General features: G+C 36.1%; 1 protein-coding gene across 3 annotated transcripts in view; it reads left to right on the forward strand.

Annotated features, from left to right (window-relative positions):
• The window catches only part of SYT1 (synaptotagmin 1), a 393501-nt gene that overhangs the window by 125524 nt on the left and 247741 nt on the right, over positions 1-20236 (forward strand). Inside the window, exon 1 of one of the 3 annotated variants that reach the window (XM_090273655.1) lies at positions 18827-18860. The exons of the other annotated variants lie outside the window; for them this stretch is intronic. The gene's annotated coding sequence lies outside the window, so the exon portion shown is untranslated. Of the gene's footprint in view, positions 1-18826; positions 18861-20236 lie in introns of those variants that run through there. 3 annotated transcript variants of the gene reach the window in all.

A 20236-nucleotide genomic window follows, 5' to 3' on the forward strand; every position in this document is an offset into this window, starting at 1 on the left:
CTACTCCTTCTTGTACCCTTTAGGAAATGCAGTGGAAATTTCCCCTACTTGGTGGAAATAAGAGAAGTAAAAACAAATGTTCTTGTCCAAAAGGAGAGATAACATAATGTGCACGGAGTTCAAAGAAGAAAGAGTCCAGATGGTTGGAATGATGAGGAAATATTTCAGAAAGGGAATAGTATCTAAGATAGGCTTAAAAGAGGAATATAAATCAGGCAAGAGAAAAAAACAAGTCTACTGTGTAGAATCTGATTTTAAAAAGTCCAGAAAAAATAACTAGAAGAATTTCCAAGCCTCAGTGAGGACCCACTTAATACTAAAGTGAATTTTTAATGTACATATAATGAATTGAGACCTTTTTTATTGATATTTAGGAGGCAAGGAATAGTCAGTTGTTGTAAGGTGTATAAGATTAGCAAGCACATGAGGTGTAGATTTAAGTGGATATGATATTCTAGGGAAATAGTATATAATAAAATAGATGATGTGGGGTTCACACTCATTAGCTGGACAAATAAAACTGGTGTCTGTGTCACAGACTAGAAGGGGTAGAGAATAAGTAAAATAATGAATAGATTTATAGGGAAAAGGAAAAGACAAAAAGATATCATGAAAGAGAGAAGTTTTGCAATATATAATAAGGAAAATGGAGCAATGCCAAGAGATGAAACCCAAACTATAATTATGAATATTATTAGAATCAAAGAAAGGAATTTTGAGGGATAAATAGCAGAGGGTATCAATGGTTGTTGAAGTCACTAAGGAAGCCTCTTAGAGTGTTGGCAGAATGCAGTGCAAACCAGTGAGGGAAGATGAACACCCATCCTGTAAGTTCTTGGTTGACACTGATGAAGAATTACATAGAATAAGTACAGAAAATGTAAGTGGTTTAAGCAAGTGCTTGCTGGTGGTTAGTCATCTGGAGGTAGTATTGAGGAACAAATACTAACCTAGTCTCTGGACCTTATAGGAAAAGAAGAGGCTAGGAGAATCAGGGTGAAATAGCATTTTAGTTAATAAAAAGTAAAACGAGTTTAGAAGAAAATTTTGAGGATTTATTACGAGGTGCAATAAAATGCAGGCAACCAATACATACTATGCATGATACACATGAAGGAATGGGCCAGAGTATAAGTGACCTGGGAAAGAAAGCAATAAATATAGGAAAAGGGATGTGAGAATTGCCAATAGCAAGGATTAAGGAAACAATGATTTGAGAGAGAAGCTCCAAGGAACTGTTAACAATATTGGAAGTGGCATAATTTATTTTTTTAGTCCTTCAGAATGGTTTACCAAGTCACTTTGTGATGTTGAAAAATTATATTCCTTCAACACTTTATAATTATGAACAGGAATTGGTGTCATCCTATTGGAGCTTGCTGCTAATGATGTAGCATTTTTTGAGACAAATACTGATCTTGCCAACACATTCTAATGTAGTCACAATGCCATCCAGTGGTTCCTGTGGTTGCTTTTACAGGTACTTTCTATTGCTCTTTAGGAATATATTTTATTTTATAATGTCTATTCATCTTAGTTTCAGCCAGCTTCTATGATAACCATTTTATTGTATCTTTAAAAATCACATAGAAAGGATTTGATTTGTTATTCACTTCTGAGCTAATGGAGTTATTATATCCAGCTTGTTTTCTATGTGTGTTATGCTCTAGGAAACATGATTTAGCCTGTCTTCTATTGAAATTAATACAATAAGGAACCATGAAATAATGGGCCTTACACTGTATTCAATTTTAGTCCTAATAGAAACACAATGGAAAATAACATCTGCGACATAGGCCTGGTTGATCATAGGAAAGTAATGGATATTTTCTGCCATTTTACTGGTGCTGTGTGCTTTACCCTTCACAGTTTGCTCATCAGTTAGTAATGTCATACATACTTTGACTTGACTTTTATTTGTGTCAGTTTGTCTGTAAGGTCACATGGGTAAATTTAGCTGGGAGATTTTAATCTGGCTGCTGACAAAGTAGGATAAATCAAGATGCAATTAGAAAGAACCCTTCTCAAGGTTTTATAAAAGCACAGCTTTCAAATTTAAAGCAGATCTCTTTAAAAATATTTTAACAGTACTTTTCAGAGACATCACATTTGGGACATTCAAACCTTCGGCAATGAAATTCTCCGTTTCCAGGAAAATTCATTATTTGAATCTCCGTGGTAAATTAACTTTATGAGGTAGCTACTTTATTTTTCTATGAGGCAAAGGCGAGAGAAGAGACAACTTCATCATCTCTACCACTGTCTGTGGAATCACCAAACAGCTTTCCCACAGAGAACCTATAAAGGCCTTTTGGTTTACTCCTTTACCATAAGGCATAAAAATATCTAAACCACCCTAGACAAATATACTTCAATGTCTAATATTGTTTCTTAAAGCCTAGAGGGATAATGTCCCCACGGTCCACTATGCTAAACTGATATAGCTTTCTTTTTTATTGAATTTATTGGGGTGACATTAGTTAATAAAATTATATAGGCTTTAGGTATACAATGCTACAATACACATCTGCATATTTTATTGCATGTTCACCACCTCAAGTCATGTCTTCTTCCCCATCCCCTCCTGTAATCACCATGCTGCTTTCATCTTCTAACCTCAGGTTACTACATTTTTACTGCAAAATCCTGAAAGCCACTGTTTTAAAATCACAGTTTCTGTTTCCTCTCTTGTCAAGTCCTTGTAATCTGGCTTTCACTTCATAAAATCTGCTCTCATAAAAGCTCCCAGTAACCCATGAACTTCAATACCACTAGCCTCGTACTGGTCTCCATTCTCCTTAAGTTCGTGGTGACATTTGGCACTGTTGATTGGTTTCTTCTTTGAACTCCCTTTATGTGATTAACTTTGTTGTCACAATTTTTCTTCTGAACATTCCTTCTCTCTCTTCTTCACTAGTTTGTCTCAACTCATATTTCCTGAAAGTTTATCCATAAGCCCTATTTGAGTAGTTCACAGATGAATGACAACTTGGAAGACCTAATATGAGGACACTCGTCCTGCATTGTGAGAACAGTATAATGCATACTGAGGAGCTTGTTGCATAATGCCTAAGAATTATAGGCACATACATATGTTTGGATTGCATGATGACAGATAATAGATAAGTAACACATATAGATAGGTTTATGTTACATGCCATGGGGTTCTGGGAGTTCATTTCTTGGACCAATACATATCACAATATTTATAGGCCAATATTTCTTGGGCCAATACATATTACAGTAACAGTTTTTAATGCACTGAAAGCAGAGGAATAAACTACAATAAAATAAATGTTAAACTTTTTGCATTTCTGCCAAAAAGATTTTCTTTTACTCTAGATGCAAAAGAAAACTGTATATTACCAAATTTAAACTTACTTATGCCATTAATAATTCCCCATTACTTGTGTTAGAAATCACCTATTTGTCCACTTGTAACAGCCTAACAATTTTGAATATTTAAATATTTTTATGATAATATTGTTACAGCTTCAATAGATATAGGTCAATTTCTGAGGTAATCTGTCTTTATAGTAATCATTCAGAATAAGAACCAAATATATTATGTTTGTTAAGTCAGGAATTTAGTCAACAGTTAATCACACATCCTTTGCCTAAGTTATAGCAAGTAGTCATTTTGCATCAATTATATGCAAGTCATTATTCTTGGCATTAGGGATTCAAGTTAGACAAAATCTTTGCCTGCAGAGCATATACATTTCATCTAAATGAATTAGACTGGCTTACATGATACAGTATATGTAGCCTATCTCTGTCTCTTCCTTCAGTGAATGGTGCTGTATGGCATATACCACCTATGAGTGAACACACCAAATTAAATAAGAAGGTATTTGTCTTCTATAAAGAGGAACTGTTCAACTCATAAATACAGAAATCAAGCTGAAGTTTGCCTGGTGAGAGGGGGGTTAGAGGGTTGGGTGAAAAAAGTGAAGAAATTAAGAAGTACAAGTTGGTAGTTACAAAATGCATCATAGCAAATGTAGTCAATAATATTTTAATAACTGTATGGTGCCAGGTGGGTACTAGAATTATCAGGAGGGCCCACTTTATAAATGACAAAATTGTCTGACCACTATGCCGTACACCTGAAACATAAAATAATACTGAATGTCAACTCTAAGTGAAAAATAAAAATATATAAAAATAAAAAATAAAAATGAGCAAAGGGCCTGAACAGAAGACATACATAAGGTCAACAGATGTGTACACAGGTGCTCAACATTAGTAAAGAAAAACACAAATCAAAACCACAATGAGAAAATACATCACCCTTATTAGGATGGTCATTATAAATAATAATAATATTGAAAAGTGTCAGCAAAAAACAATCTTGGCCAGTGGTTAAAAACTAAGTGTGATCCTTCCCAAAGGAGTTTTCAGCAAGATATGGAAACATTTTTGGTTGCCACAGCTTGCAGGAAGTGGTTCTACTGTCTGTCATCTAGCAATGCTGCTAAACATCCTACAATGCACAGGACAGCCTCCCAAGCAAAGGATTATTTGATCTACAATGTTAACAGTGCCAAGGCTGAGAAATCCCGCTACAGGCTAATGGGCCCATGTGACCTGGGTTCTCTTTTAGAAGAGGAATAGAAACCATGTTCTCCCAGGGCCTCTCTTCTCCTCTGATCATGTAGACCTCCCTTCAAGTTCATTTTTCTAACCTTTTTTGTTCCATGGGTAAGTATATAATGTTCAGCTGAGATCTGTACCTTCTATTTGTTTTCTGGGCCGTTCTTAAGGGTCAATCAATGCTTCCTAAAGTTTTCAAGCAAGCACTAAAGTAGTGAGTTCTGTGCCTGCTGGGCATAATTATAGGAAACAACTTCATTTTTAAAATCTCATAACAAGAAGCACAAGCACAATCCACAAATTACAATTCCATTCGAGTATGTTTGTACTCTCAGCAGCTCACAGCAGGCCCAAAGAGCAGTCTCTGCCAGCCACCATTTTTCCAGCCACCTTCCTAAAATATCAGAAGCTACAAACCTCCCAGCGTGAGGAGACATGCTGCAGTTTTGCCTACATAGGCCAATATTTTTCCATATAGTGGTTATGTTGCTACAAAATAGTCAATAAGTTATTATTTAATTCATTAATAAAAGGAGGAAGTTAGCCATGTTGATCATTATTAGTATTACAATATTCAAAGGGTAGAAAACTCACAGGGGTCTTGATTGTTAGTCCAGTCCAAAATTCACTCGTGTTTTCCCTTTCTTTTCAAAGCTATCTAAATTTTTTAGGTTATGATATGATCATTTACCTGTATAACTCTATGGCAGTATATAAACTAAAGCACTAAAAGACAGTCAAGGTCTGGATGGAATTTATACCCTATGGCTTATGTAACTAACATTAGTTAACTCATTTAACCTTTCAAGGGCTGACTTTAGTCATGCGTTACGTAAATGGGCTAGTATCTAGCAGGAGAGTTCTGGGTCTGAATACCACATTACCAGCTTCTGGCCCTGTGACCATTGGCAAGTCACCCCAGTATTTAGAGAGAGTCAATGAGATGAGATTAATTTAAGCGCTACATTGCTGCTGTCACCACCAGATAATTATCTTTCTAGTTCTACAGACACAACTCATTACCTAAACTGTATCTAAGAGATGATATCCAGTGTTCAGGATATTTAAACTGGCCAAAATTAGCTAGACTTTTTATTCTATCTTTCCCCAGTAAAATAATTATACTCTGTATCTAAGAATAGAAGTATAGGAGCAGCAACTTAGCACGCACTCCAATGTTCCCAAAAGTCAATTACTAATCGTCGTAGGCAGCCGTCCGTCTCGAGAGACGATGGCGTAGCTTCTTAAGAGTCTATCTGCACCGCCGAGAATGGCTGTGCAATCCGACTCGGGAGTGACACGGTATCTGTCTCCTCCCGTGTTGAATCGACATCTTGTGATGACGCTGGAGTGTCCTCTCCAGTGAAGCTGAAGCTACAGAGCCTGGGCAGGGTGATATGGAGGGTCTGCTGTTGCCCATGCAGCAGACTCCCCCTCTCTTCGCAGCTGAAGGATCCAAGGGAAAGACGGAGTCAATACAGCTTGGCTTCAGGTGCGCCGCAGGAGTTGCCGGTGTTGACTACAACGTCAAACCGCCTTAGGGACTCCGGCTCCGGATTTTCTGTCGGGGTTTACTCCCTTAGCCTTTCCCCTGAAGAGGTATGCCGCAAGGCAGCGGAGGTTTTTTGGAGTCAGAGTTTTCCTTCTCTGTATTTGATATATAGTACTTCAGAAACTTGGTGTGTTTTCAGTTGTATTAGGCAAAGACCTTTTCCAAAACTAACAGTTCTGACCTCCCCTTCCCCACACCCGCTCTTGCCACTTTTGAAAGCTTCCCTTCTGGCCTGCCTCCCAGTTGGCTTCAGCACTCCCAGGGAGTGAAACCTCTGCTCGCCTTTTGTCCTCTCTCCTCATTGGAGTATTCCTCTTCATCCTCGGGTGCTGGCATGCTGCTTTCTCTAGTTCCCCAGTGCCATGGCAACAGCACATGGCAACTACTCTCCTGGTGGTCAATAATCTACCACTAATAATCAACTACTATTAATAATACACTGGAAATAATTAACTACTATAAGGAAACTACTACTAATCTAGAAATTGAATACTTCTCATTAGACTTTTGAAGGTTAAATATTTTCTCTGATAATTCTACCTCAGAATTTCTCTTCTCCCTGACATAAAACTGCATGAGTTCTATTCTTACAGCAAGAACATCTTCACTAATGAATCAGAATGTCACCTAGCAGAAAGGAGGTATTGAGAACCAGGTCCTCTTTACTGTGAACTGACATTTTGGTCAGTAGCTACTGATCTTCAAGAGTGTTAGTTACACTCAGGAGTGGGCCTCAGACATCATTTCCAGATTCTGTGAATATCTAATGACCTGTGACCCCAGTGTCAATCGCCAATACTTAAAAGAGTCACCTATTAGGATGAAAAATAATTAGGTGTTGAGGGAATATTAAAATGAAATTAAATGCAATTTCATTTACATTTTACCTATCTACCTGTATTTCAATTAATCCCGACCATTTTTTCTAGGCTATCTTGTAGGGTGCATTAAAGTCTCCACCTCCATCAGGCACTTTAGAGGCTGGGTTCATGTTGGAGTGACACAGTGTGATATTTTTACAGAATGACTGTCCCATCTTTCAAATACTCCTCCTGTGCTAAATTTCTTCATAGTAACCAAATAATAAGTGGGCATACTTATTATACAGATTTGCAAGGCTCCAATGACTTTATTGGTGCTAAAACACAAAAACATTTTTTAAAAACCCATCAAAAAAATAAAATAAAATCTATGATGATTTACAGTGAATCATAATAGTACCAACTATTTTCAAATGGTATGAACTAAAGATTTTTTTTCAATTTGTATACAGAAGAAATGGTGTGAAAATCCAGTTCCAGCTCATCGAGTAATTTATTATTTAATGATTAGATATATTATAGAGAAGCTAGCTATTCATGTTTTTCCTATAAAGTACATCTTATGTTTTCATTAATTTCCATTAGAAATCTAAGAGATGTTCTTATTTTTTTTTAATCTTCAAAATTTTTGGTTGACAGCCTATAGCATGTCAATAATTGAAGAGTTATATCTAACATTTTAGTCAATAAGAGTTCATTTTGCTACTATGCCATTTTGTGTATCATCTTTAATAAGCTCCTTCCATCTCTTTTTCCTTGAAAACAACAGAATTTTCTTGGGGCTCAAGAATTCGCACATATGCACATCTTCTAAAACTTTTCATTTCTTTCTTTGCCTGTAATTTTCTAGTATCCCCTGGGTCTTACCCATCAAGTCTAAACTAACTATAAATGATGTGATGTAGAATACACTTACTCACTTTATCAATTCTACATATTCAAACTTCCTGTTAGTGATTCCATGTTCCATGCATGGTACCTGTATTTTGCATTTTATTTATATTTCTTATATATAATCCGTAACTTTGTAAAAACTATTCTTACAGTATAATGGAGAAACTGTAGGAGACTTTGGTTTTAGTACAGAAGATCTTGGCACTTTCTTTTCTCAAGTACAGAATGGGAATATTGGAATGAATTACATTCCTTTTCCCAGAACTTAATATGATGTGTGTGGTGTTTTTGTTGTTGTTGTTTTGTTTTGTTTATGTACCCTCAATTTTTTTTACTCTTCTTAGGTCTAGAAAAGATATTGAACTTTTAGAACTTTTATCTTTGGGAAAAGGGAACTAATTTTATTCATGAAGTCTGTTTTAGTTAACGAACTTCCCTGAGACACTGATTCCCCTAAGATTAAATGCTCAATAAGCAGTAAAGTCAGGAGTAGACTCCCAGCCTCCTGCTGCCCACACTACGCTTCCTCCCACCAAATCCTCCTGAAATCGTAATTTGTCATTCTCTAAGTAGTAAAAGATTAAGGTCTGAGCTTCACTTTGATTGCAAATGAAGAATCAGTGAATGTCAATTCCATGTTCTCTCAATCCATGCAAAAGACAAAAATAGTCATATTAAATTATTAACAGCCTCTTTACCTGTGATCACACACCAGGTCTTGGAGATGATGAATGTAAATATTATTGTTTTCCTCCTTAAAAGATCATCTAATCTGGTCTTATTTAAAAGTTTACTTAACATTTGTCTTCTTAATATATAACTTTATGAGTGTTTTGCTAATTAGATAGAAGAAATATAGTCACCACTTCCAAATATTATTTTATTTACACTTGGTTTTAGATTTATTATTGTTTCTTTTGTATCTCAGACTCCAAGCAACTGCCACCTGGCTTGTTTTACATAACTCTCTAAGCCCATTCAAGTGACAATATACCAGTGAAGAATAAAAAAATATATATTGGATGGATCTCAGGAGCTGCACCCCAATAGCTATTTAAAAGTCACTGAGCACAGCAGTGGGGATAATCAGGAGGTCACAGCAGCTGCTGCCTGGGGAGCGCTGGAATAACTCCCCCATCATCATGCTGCAGGTGGAGTCCAGAAAACAATACTCCTAGTGCCTCCCTAAGTTTTCATGCCTGGCTGCCACTCACAGATCAATAGCTGACAAGTACCTGGGATTCAGTTCCTGCTGGATTTCATAAATTCACATTAATTTCAGTAATTCCCCAATTGTAATAGTGAGAACCTTCCCCAATATTGATGAGCAGCTTTAATACTTTATCACATATTCATGTATCACCCCATGTTATTTTTATGTTTTTCTACTGTTCCTTTTATTATTATTTTTAAATTTTTATTGAATTTACCAGGGTGATATTGGTTAATAAAATTCTATAGGGTTCAAGTGTACAAGTGTCCAGTACATCATTTGTATATTGTATTCTGTGCTCACCACCCCAAGTCAAGTCTCCTTCCATGACCATTTATCCCCCCTTTACCCTCTTCTTCCTCCCCCTACTCCTCTTCCCCTCTGGTGATTACAATACTGTTGTCGGTGTCTATGAGGGTTCTATTTATTTTTTGCTTAATTCTTTCACGTTTTTCACCAAGCCCCTCAGCCCACTTCCCTCTACTAGCTGTCAGTCTGTTCTCTGTATCTGAGTCTGTTTCCATTTTGTTTATTAGCTTACTTTATTAGATTCTACATAAAAGTGAAATCATAAGGTACTTTGTCTTTCTCTGACTGGCTTATTTTAGTTAGCGTAATACTCTCCAAATCCATACATGCTATCACAAAAGTAAGATTTTCTTTTTTATGGAAAGTAGTATTTTATTGCATAAATGTACTACAGCTTTTTTACCCAGTCATCTATTAATGGGCACTGGTGCTGCTTCCAAATCTTGGCTATTATAAACAATGCTGCAATGCACACAGGGTGCTTATATTCTTTCAAATTAATGTTTTGGGTTTCTTCACATATATTCCCAGAAGTGGACTCACTGGGTCATAAGGCAGATGCATTTTTAATTTTTTGAGATAACTCCCTACTGCTTTCCACAGTGGCTTCACGAGTCTGCATTCCCATCAACAGTGCACGAGGTTTCCTCTTTCTCCATATCCTTGCCAACACTTATTGTTTGATTTATTGATGATAGCCATTATTACAGGTGTGAGGTAATATCTTATTGTGGTTTTAATTTACATTTCTCTGATGATAAGTGACATTGACCATCTTTTCCTATGTCTGTTGGCCATCTGTATGTCCTCTTCGGAGAAGTGTCTATTCAGGTTGTTTGCCCATTTTTAACTGGATTGTTTGTTTGTTTGCATTGGGGTTGAGTTGCATAAGTTACTTATAAACTTTGGATATTAACTCCTTATCAGAAGTATCATTGCAGATATGTTCTCCCACTCAGTGAGCTGTCATTTCATTTTGTTGCTAGTTTCCTTTGCTGTGCAAAGGAGATCAGATGTGGCTTCATAGAAAATTGGAGGGACCCTGCAAATAGCTTTCTCACTGTTCTTGTAGATTGTTTTTCCATTTCCTGAGAGGGCAGACAATTCCCTTTAAAGAAGGTATATCTGGTAGGGAAACAACAGGGAAATTTCCCACAACTACTGAGAATCTCCTTGATATGTGAGAATATCTCATTTTGATTCCTCAGAACAGCCTTCCACAATGCCTCTGTTCAGCTGCTATAAGGCACCAGCTAATCTTCACATTTTGCCTCTTCCCCCCCAGCTCTTCTCATTTGCATTATTTAAAGAACATGTCATGTTTCATTTCTGCATTTCTTTCCATAAGATATCAAGACTCCATTGGGAAAGAAATATATATTTTAAAAGAAATGCCCTACATATACAACAACATTTTACTCCTTTTCAATTTTAAATAATTTATTCACACCATACTGGTGTCTTGTAACTTTTATATTTTAATGTGCTGTTTTAAAAAAAATTTTGTATTCCATTTTTCTTATTAATCCAGAGATTTTTATAAAATTGTGCAGCATGCAATATAGTGAAAAGCCTAAAATACCAGAAAATATTTTTAGAATGGAGACATTCTACAAATGACAGACTTCTTTCCATTTTACCCCTTATGAAAAATGGATTTGAAACTTATAAAAAATGTATCTGGAACATCTGAGTGCAAGATTTTTTTTATTGGATTTTAGAATTCGGATCTATGATTTAAAGTAATTTTTTCTTACCTGAAAGTGGCCATGCTGAATTGATTTTTAAGGAGAAAGAAAGGGTGTAATTTGGATTTTGAACCCTTTTCTGAGGACTTATATTCTTTTCACTTATGTTGACCTTCTTTGTTCCAATTGCAGCCTCATGGGGTAGGGGAAACATACATTTTCACCACTCTTTTACAAGGCTTGACCTTAAGCAAAGCTGTAATTAAGGCTTCATTTTCCTTTGTTTCATTTTACCTTTTTAGTTTCACATCTCCTAGTACAGATGCAGTCTGGCTTTCTAGCTAACACTTTTTTCTATATCTTACTGGAAGAGTCTTATTATGTTATGTCATCACTCAGAGAGAGAATTTGTTTTTCTCACAAAGAGCAAAGAGAGAAAATAATAAACCCGAATGAATGAATCGCTAATGGTTGACCTCCAAGTAAAAAATCCAATAAATGTAAGAGATAAATGAATGTAGAAGATAAAAATGAAAATTTTTCAAGTGCAGGAAAATGCAGAGGACTAGGGTGAATCCCATTTTATTCTTCTTATAAAATCCAAAAATCTGAGTATTAAATCACTAACCCAGTTTTTTAAATCTTGATTTTCAAACTCTGAGAGTAATTCTCTCTCAGACTTCGTACTTCCATGATAGTTAGCTACATCCACTTCCACTAATTTTTAATATAGATAATGGAGTAAAAATCTAAAGGAATAAAAAGATAACTAGATTGGAATAAAAATTCCAAGTCTAATCTGATTTTCTGCTATCTAGCTTTCTGAGTTTGGAAGCAACTGTGCCTTCCTGAATGTTATTTTCCTCCTCAAAAATTAGGATGCTCAAGTGTATTTTTTTAAAAAATGGTCCTCTTTGGAGAATGTTATCTTTTAAAATTAGGACTGTGCCCCTCCACTACTTGTGTGGCCCTACACAGGCTACTTTCGCTGTCTACACTTTACTCTTTTCATCTATAAAATGGGGATCATTGCTGTACCTACCTTGGAAAAAATTATTATATCAAATTAGGTCAGTGCTTAGTTAGGTCCTAATGATTATGATTTTTTGGCTATATTTGACTCAAGAGCTATGTTCAAGTTTTCACAGATACATTAACAGCGGGCATAACTGAAAAAAATGTAAACAATTTTAAATGTTTGCATATAGGCCTATTATGTGCCAAACATTGCATAAGTCCTTCTTTTGTAATTGCATTTAATCCTCTCAATAACAGTGCAGAAGATACAATTATTCTTTGTTTACCCATGAGAAAACTAAAACTTAGTTAATCACATTGTCACACAAGTAAAAAAGTGCTTACGTGGTGGTAAGCAGTTTTTTCCCCAGAATCTGCTCTTTTAATCACTGGGCTATACATACTGCCTTTCATCCTAGAGTCTTCTGCCTTCAGTCTAGATGACTAATATCTAAGTAAATGTAGCACAAGGTCCTAATAAAAATTAGACTTTCCATCTCAAATCATTTCTATGATCTATGTCAGGTTTACATTAACTATTTTCCAAACTTGCCAGTGAACTTTGAGCATGATAGGTACATATTTTTGAGCATGCAAACACATAGAATCAGAGTGTGTTTTCACACCACCACTTGTTATTCACCTCTTCCCCCTTTCCTTTCAAAATTACATACAATGTGTCCTGGGAAACTCAGAGATTTGTTTAGAGTTAGCCTTCAATTCACCTAAAACTATATAAAATTGGTGTCGAAAGGCCTGTAAGAGCCCGAAAGAAGAAACTACTGCGTTATGTACATGCATATACCTCTTCATTTCAAACATAAGAAGTCAGGGTTTTAACACCATTGTTTTTCACATATGGTGGAAATTGAGACATTTGAAATTAATATACTTCAATCACCCAGTTCTCAAGGTGTGATGCTTCACTGCACTGGGGAAAAGCACCTGTGTTTCATTCTGCAGGTTAATTCTCTTTCGGAGAAATGATTTTCAGCTATTTTATAATATATGTCCTTCATTTGGGAAGCAATTTATGTTCATGCACTCACAGCCATCATTCACTAATATCATGGGTCGTTGGACTTAAAAAGCCTAGATTTTCATGAGTTTTGGTGCAAGGCTAATTTTTATAGTATTTGATCATTTCACTTCCAATTGCTCCTTTTTCCAGGATGTTGCATCCAATCATTCTTTTGATAATCTATTATATGTTTCTATCTACAAGATGTCTGTCTGCCCCTAATGAGAGCAGGTTTTTACAAAAGCAAAAGGATTAATGTACCTTGTGCTAATTATGCCCAGAAAGTTCTCCAGTGAGATCCTTAGAATTTGTGTCTTGGAACAAGAAGATCAGAAGTTTAGTTGCTTATGTAACATGTATGTTATTGGCTCCTAATTTGCACCAAATATATGTAAACTCTCTATTTCTCAAATATCCTATTGTTTGGGGTTTTTTTTTTATTTTTTGATAAGGAGTTTGAATTTTATTCTAAGGCTAATGGAAACCATCAAGAAGTTTTAAAAAGGGAGTGACATGATCTCTATTATATTTGAGAATAATTTCAATGGTTCTCTGTCTGGTACCTGGCAAGTTCTGATGTTTATTAGTCCTATGGTAAAATATTTGTTCAAGTTGTTTAAAGTATTTCCCCTTATAGAATTTATATTAATCCCTAAATTACATCAAAATCCTCAATCAGGAATTTTTGAACCATGTATTTTCTTGGCAATGTTATCAGTCTAGCTGAATTCAGTTAATAGCCAAGGACTTTCTACAACTTAGCTGACAATGTCACCTATTCAAAAGGTAGTTGAGCAGAGAGAAGTAAACAAGTCTCAGAGCAACCCAGCATACACCGTGTAAAAGCTCATATTTACAACTGTCAGGAATTTTGTTTGGACCCTCATTCAACCCTCTATACACAACTTTAGAGATCCTATAAATATTATTTGCTCATCTTGTCCAAAGATTAGAAACAGGAAATCAGAATGGAAAGATGTTTGCAAAGAAAGGAAACAGGCAAACAGTCCAAAGTTCAGAGTATCTTAGAATCATCCCGAACAACTTGTTCTTTAAGAATTCTATCTAAGTGTATTGTTTCTTTACAAACTAAAATTTTTCTTTAAAATTTTATAAATTAAAAACTTAGTCCATGTTCATCATTTCATAAATACAATAGTAAACCTGAGATTGGCCAGAGCAAGTACTCTTTCACTGTTATCATTGCTAAATTCAAATTAGTCACAGGGTCTGTCAACATAAAATCACTATTCCCTTACCAAAAGCCAACCAAGAAATTAAGGAATGACTTGATAGATATAAATATAGATACATAGATATATTTTTGATCTCTAAGTCCACATATATAATACATTTTTCTCTTATTAAATTTTACTTATCAAGAACATGTGTAAAAAAATCTATTTTGCTCTTCAAATTGCAAAATTTCTGCATGAAATATTCTTTGATCCAGTAAATTCTAGTACATGAGAAGCCTTGGGAATAAAAAAATTCCTTGTAATGAAGATTTCTACTAATTGACTGCAGTGGTCCTCCCTGAGAAGTGAGGGGTTCCAGTTTCAATCAGCCCAGGTTTCCAGTGTCAGAAAGAGAATTCCCCATAACTCTGGCTGTGAAAACCAGCAGGGATTGTGGCTCAGTGATGCACAGGGCTGCTGGAATCCTAGATAGTCACTTAAAGAACCCATGCACAGACTGAATAGGACTCACAGAACTTAGCTGAAGACATATCTGAGTCTCCATCAAACTGGCTAACCCTGTTCATCCTCCCCTGGTGATTCCCTGAAACCCCACCTCAACCAGCTTGCAGGCCCACCCCAGCCCTTTCCAGTGACTTTTCTACATAAATAACCTGCCTTGGCTCATGCTATTCCTAAATTTTATTCCTAAAATTTCTCAAAGGTTCACAATCCCCAAACAAGCAGCATCTGGCATCAGCGTGCCCCATATCTAATGCTAAGTAGACCCAGGCCTGGTACTAGTGGCAGCCAGCCTTGGTTCACAGCTTGGCCTCTCCAGGCACTTCCAAGCCCAGCATAAGTAGCAACCATCTGCAGATTGCTCTGTAGTTTATGCTGAGTGGCCCCAGGCAGGGCACAGTCAGCTGACTTGGCCTGCACCTCCTGGGAGGCCCCAGAGAAAGTGCACCTGCTGGTCAGCCTCAGACAGTGCAGAAACAGCACCCAACCATCTCCAAGACTGATAAACTCAAGGGGTAGACTCAGCAGGCACTAGAGCCCTGATAAAGTAAGTCCTGCGCAGTGGGGTCAGTACCTACACAGCAGCAGATCCTCTGCTGTGGTCACTGCCAGTACTGACAGACTATTTGCCAGGAGAAAATTCCTACTATTGCCAGCAATCAAGGCTCAACTATAACAGGATGCTATATAGTACACAGCCCACATAGGGGTGGGGCAGCACACCTGAGCACCCAGGTTGTGTGACCAAAGAGGCTGTCCCACTGGGCCCTTCAGGACACTTACTATATAAGGCCATTCTACCAAGACCAGATGTTGCAGCTCTACCTAATACATAGAAACAAACACAGGGAGGCTGCCAAAATAAGGAGACAAAGAAATCCATATGTCCCAAATGAAAGAACAGAACACAACTCCAAAAAAAGAACTAAACTAAATTGAGCCCCAGCTGATGTGTCTCACTTAGTGAGAGTGTCATCCTGTAAACCAAAGGGTCACAGGTTCAATTCCTACTCAGGGAACATGCCTGGGTTGCTGGCTTTGTTCTGGGTTGGGGAGCATACGAGATGTCTCTGGCTAGGGTATGTACAAGAGACAAACAATTGATGTTTCTCTCTCACATTGATGTTTCTCTCCCTTCCTTCCACTTTCTCTAAAATCAATGGGAATGTCCTCAGATGAGAGTTAAAAAATATGAAGATAAGCAATATACCAGATGCCAAATTCTAAACACTGGTCATAAGGATGCTCTGTAAACTGAGAGGAACAGTAGATAAACTTAGTGAGAACTTCAGCAAAGAGATAGGGAACAAAAATGGAGATAGAAAGAATAAAAAAAGAACCAGTCAGAAATGAAGAATACACTAACTGAAATGAAGAAAGAATTATAGGGAATCAACAGTAGAGTAAATGAAGCAGAGAATCAAATCAGCAATTTGTAAGATAAAGAAACAGAAAATACCCAATCAAAACAACAGAGAAAAAAAAGAATCCAAAAACACTGAGGATAGTATAAGGAACCTCTGGGAAAACGTCAAGCATACCAACACTCACATTACAGGCATTCCAGAAGAAGAAGAGAGAGAGCAAGGAACTAAAAATCTATTTGAAGAAATAATGACTGAAAACTCCCCTAACCTGGTGAAGGAAATAAACAGACAAGTTCAGGAAGCACAGAGTCCCAAACAAGATGAAACAAAAAGGCTCATAGCAAGACACATCATAATTAAAATGCCAACGTTTAAAGACAGAGAGAATCTTAACAGCAGCAAGAGAAAAGCAGTTAGTTACCTACAAGGGAGGTCACATAAGACTGTCAACTGATTTCTCAAAAGAAACATTGCAAGACAGAAGAGATTTGCAAGAAATATTCAAAGATGAAAGGCAAGGACCTACAAACAAGATTACCCAGGAAAGCTATCATTTATAGTAGAATCAAAGGACAGGTAAAGAGCTTCTGAGGCAAGAAAAAGCTAAAGGAGTTCATTACCACCAAGCCAGTATTGCAAGAAATGTTAAAGAATCTTCTTTAAGAAAAAAAAGAGGGGATTAAGAATATAAATAATAAAATGCTCATTGCAGCATTATTTACAGTAGCCAAGATATGGAAGACTCTAAGTGTCCATTAATAAAATAGGTGGATGGATATATAAGTAATGCATATATACAATGAAATATGACTCAGCAGTAAAAAATGAAATCTTGCCATCTGCAACAACAGGAATGAACCTAGAGGGTTATGCTGAGTGAAACAAGTCAGACAGGGAAAGACAGTAAGAATCTAAGACACAAAATAAACAAACAAGCAGGACAAAAACAGACTCATACACACAGAGAACATTTTGACAGATGCCAGATGGGTGGTTGGGGGATGGGTGAAAAAGGTAAAGGGATTAAGAAATACAAATTCATAGTTATAGAATAGTCACAGGGGATGTAAAGTACAGCATAGGGAATACTGTAATAACTATGTATGGTGTCAAATGGGTACTAGATTTATGGGAGTGATCACTGCTTAAGTTACATAAAAGTCTAATCACTAGATTGTATACCTGAAACTAATGTAATTTTGCACATCAACTGTAACTGAAAAAAAAAAGAAAAACAAAAACAAGTATAAACAATAACACGAGAAACATCTCTGAAAAAATTAGTGATAAGTGATTTGTTTCTTGCTGTTAACAAACTTATACTGAGCATAATTATGCCCCAGGAACTTCATACCTACATAAGATTTCATTTAATCCTCACAGCAACTTGTGGGGTGCTCACTGATCCAGTATGGAAGATGGGACATATACCTGGATGACCGCACTTAAGACATAAACAAATGACTGTCATAAGCAAGGTATAGAGATAAATAACAGCTATACAGAAGAAAAATTTTCTTTCTCCCTGAAAAAAAAATTTTAAAAAGCTCCAATAATAGATAACATTATGTTAGATATCAGGGAGAAAAAAAGGTATTTCTAATTTCATTCCAAATCCTATGACTTCCTCTTCCCTTTAGTTGCATATTACTAGTATTATTCTTGAGTTAAATAAACAAGAAAAGGGTTGTACCTTAGCAAAGGTAATATGAAGATAATGGTGCAAGAAAAACAGGAAGAGATAGGACAGAGACTATATTAAGTACCTAGCAAGGACTATGGGTGAAAAAGAATTGTGTGTTTTTTGTGTGTGTGTATGGAAAAGAGATTATGAAAGGTGAAAAGAACCAAGATCTTATTCCTAATGAGTGAAGAATAAAATTGGGGGGTAGGGAAGTTATTGTTTAATGCCCACTTGAGGCAATCACCAGTTGATACCATCAAGGTAGTGTAGTGTATTTGTTGCCTGAGTTAACCTAACTAGTGTCAGAGGTGAATCTGTCCTCTGATCATATGGATGGGACATTTGAGACTCAGATGCTCATTACTCAAGAAATCATTATGAGGATAGAGTAAGAAGTGCTTCATCTGTTGCAAGTCTGGAAAAGACAGCCATTTTGATGGTGGCAAGGTGATCTTTCCCCCACAGCCACACTAAGTGATTTTGCTTATAAGTGAAGTATTTTGTGAAATCATTCTGGCTTGCACAAGGGCGAGCCTATGAGTGTCTTTCCCCATTCCTAGAAGGACAATATAAACTTCCCCAACATTAGCCCATGGGGTGCAAGAGTTGATTAATGTGAATATACTCACTATTTATCACTTATTTAAATATTAGGACTGACCTCTAATAGAATCAAAGTAAGCATATTTTTCTTTCTTTCCAAAAAGTTGATATCAATATCTTTCCTTCTTATAAATGGATTCTTTGGAATCAGGTGATTTCTTTCAAAACTGCGTCTTCTCAAACTGGTAAGGCATGTCTGAACTAAGGTCAGTTCAATATAATAAAGTGACTTCACATTCCTTTCTACACAATGCCCTAATCAGTCGGCAATTTTTTTTACCCTCACCTGAGGACATTTTTTTCATTCCTTTTAGAGAGAGAAGAAGGGAGAGAGAAAAACATCGATTGGTTGCCTCTTGTCTGTTCCCAGACTGAGGATCGAACCCACAACCTAGGTATGTGCCCTGACTAGGAATAGAATCTGCAATCTTTCTGTTACGAGACAAGACTCCAACCAACAGAGCCACACCAGCCAGGGCAGATGACAATTTTTTAGTAGCCTGAAAGAGTTCTTATAATTCTCCAACAAACACATAGGATAATGAAATAAGTTCCAAAAATGAATTTTAAAACATTTTCTTTATACCAGAGATTGTTCTAGACCTAAGGGGATATAATGATATACTAACAGACTCTCAAGAAGTTTACAATGTAGCATAAGAAATATGTGTGTAAAAAATAAATGTCATGCTAGGCAGTAGGACATATGAGGCGTACTAGGAAAATAAATTCTGACTGGGCTGGCTCAGGAGAAGGAAATAGTTGACATAGAACTAGAATCATTAAAAAGATTAGAATAGTAAAGAATTAGGTGCATGCAGAGTTTGGTTAGAAAGTTGGCCAGAACCGGGGAAAATTGGGCTCCTATTGATATGGTGAATTAATAGAGTAGAAATTCAAGGATAAATTTACATTAAGAATTTACTTTAAATTCTCTTTAGAGTATTTAAAGAATTTAAATTATTTTCATTTTTTACTGTTAAGATCCATCAAGACATTCATGACCAAAACATGTCTTCTGTAATACATGAAAAAATGGATGAAGCTAACTTTAAATAATTTTTGTATTTATTTCTTCATCAGATTTTACAATTTTGCTTTTCCTGATTTATTTTATTTTTCTTTTATTATTCCCTACATCTTATATATTTTTAAATCCCAATATGCTCTAATTAATAATTATCATTGACCATATTGAAATTATCAGATCAATCAGATTAGTTTTAAATGGGAAATTAGGTAAATATATAATTGGATTTAAAAGACACTCTTATTATAGTAATCATCTAACTTCTGTTTAACCCCAAATTTCAAGCTTCTTCTATGCACTGAAACTTACCCAAATTCATTCAGAATAGTAGTATTTTATGCAGGGTGAACATCTGAAGCAAAATATAATGTTGCAGTCTAAATTACCTTTGAAAATCAGACTTCCATGAAATTCATTAGGCTAATTTTTCCTGTCTCTCAGTAAATCCAGCACAACATTGAAAGTAGTAATGATTCTTAGTTTGAGATCTAAATGAAATAATCCCCTTGAGTTAGAGACATGTTGTATAAAAATTTAACTGTCATTGTTACTATTTTCCTGATTGGGAATATTTGATGTTCCCTATGTTTAAATGAAAATAACTGCAGTGGTTCTCAAAAATAAGCATGCATCAGAATCACCTGGAAGTCTTGTTAAACCACTCAGAAGAATTCCACCCTCAGGTCTGGAGTGGGGCCTGAGAATCTGCATTTCCAACCACTCAGCAGAATTCCACCCTCA

This window comes from Furipterus horrens, unplaced genomic scaffold, assembly GCF_987537825.1.
Source record: "Furipterus horrens unplaced genomic scaffold, mFurHor1.1.pri manual_scaffold_4, whole genome shotgun sequence".
Lineage (NCBI taxonomy): Eukaryota > Metazoa > Chordata > Mammalia > Chiroptera > Furipteridae > Furipterus > Furipterus horrens.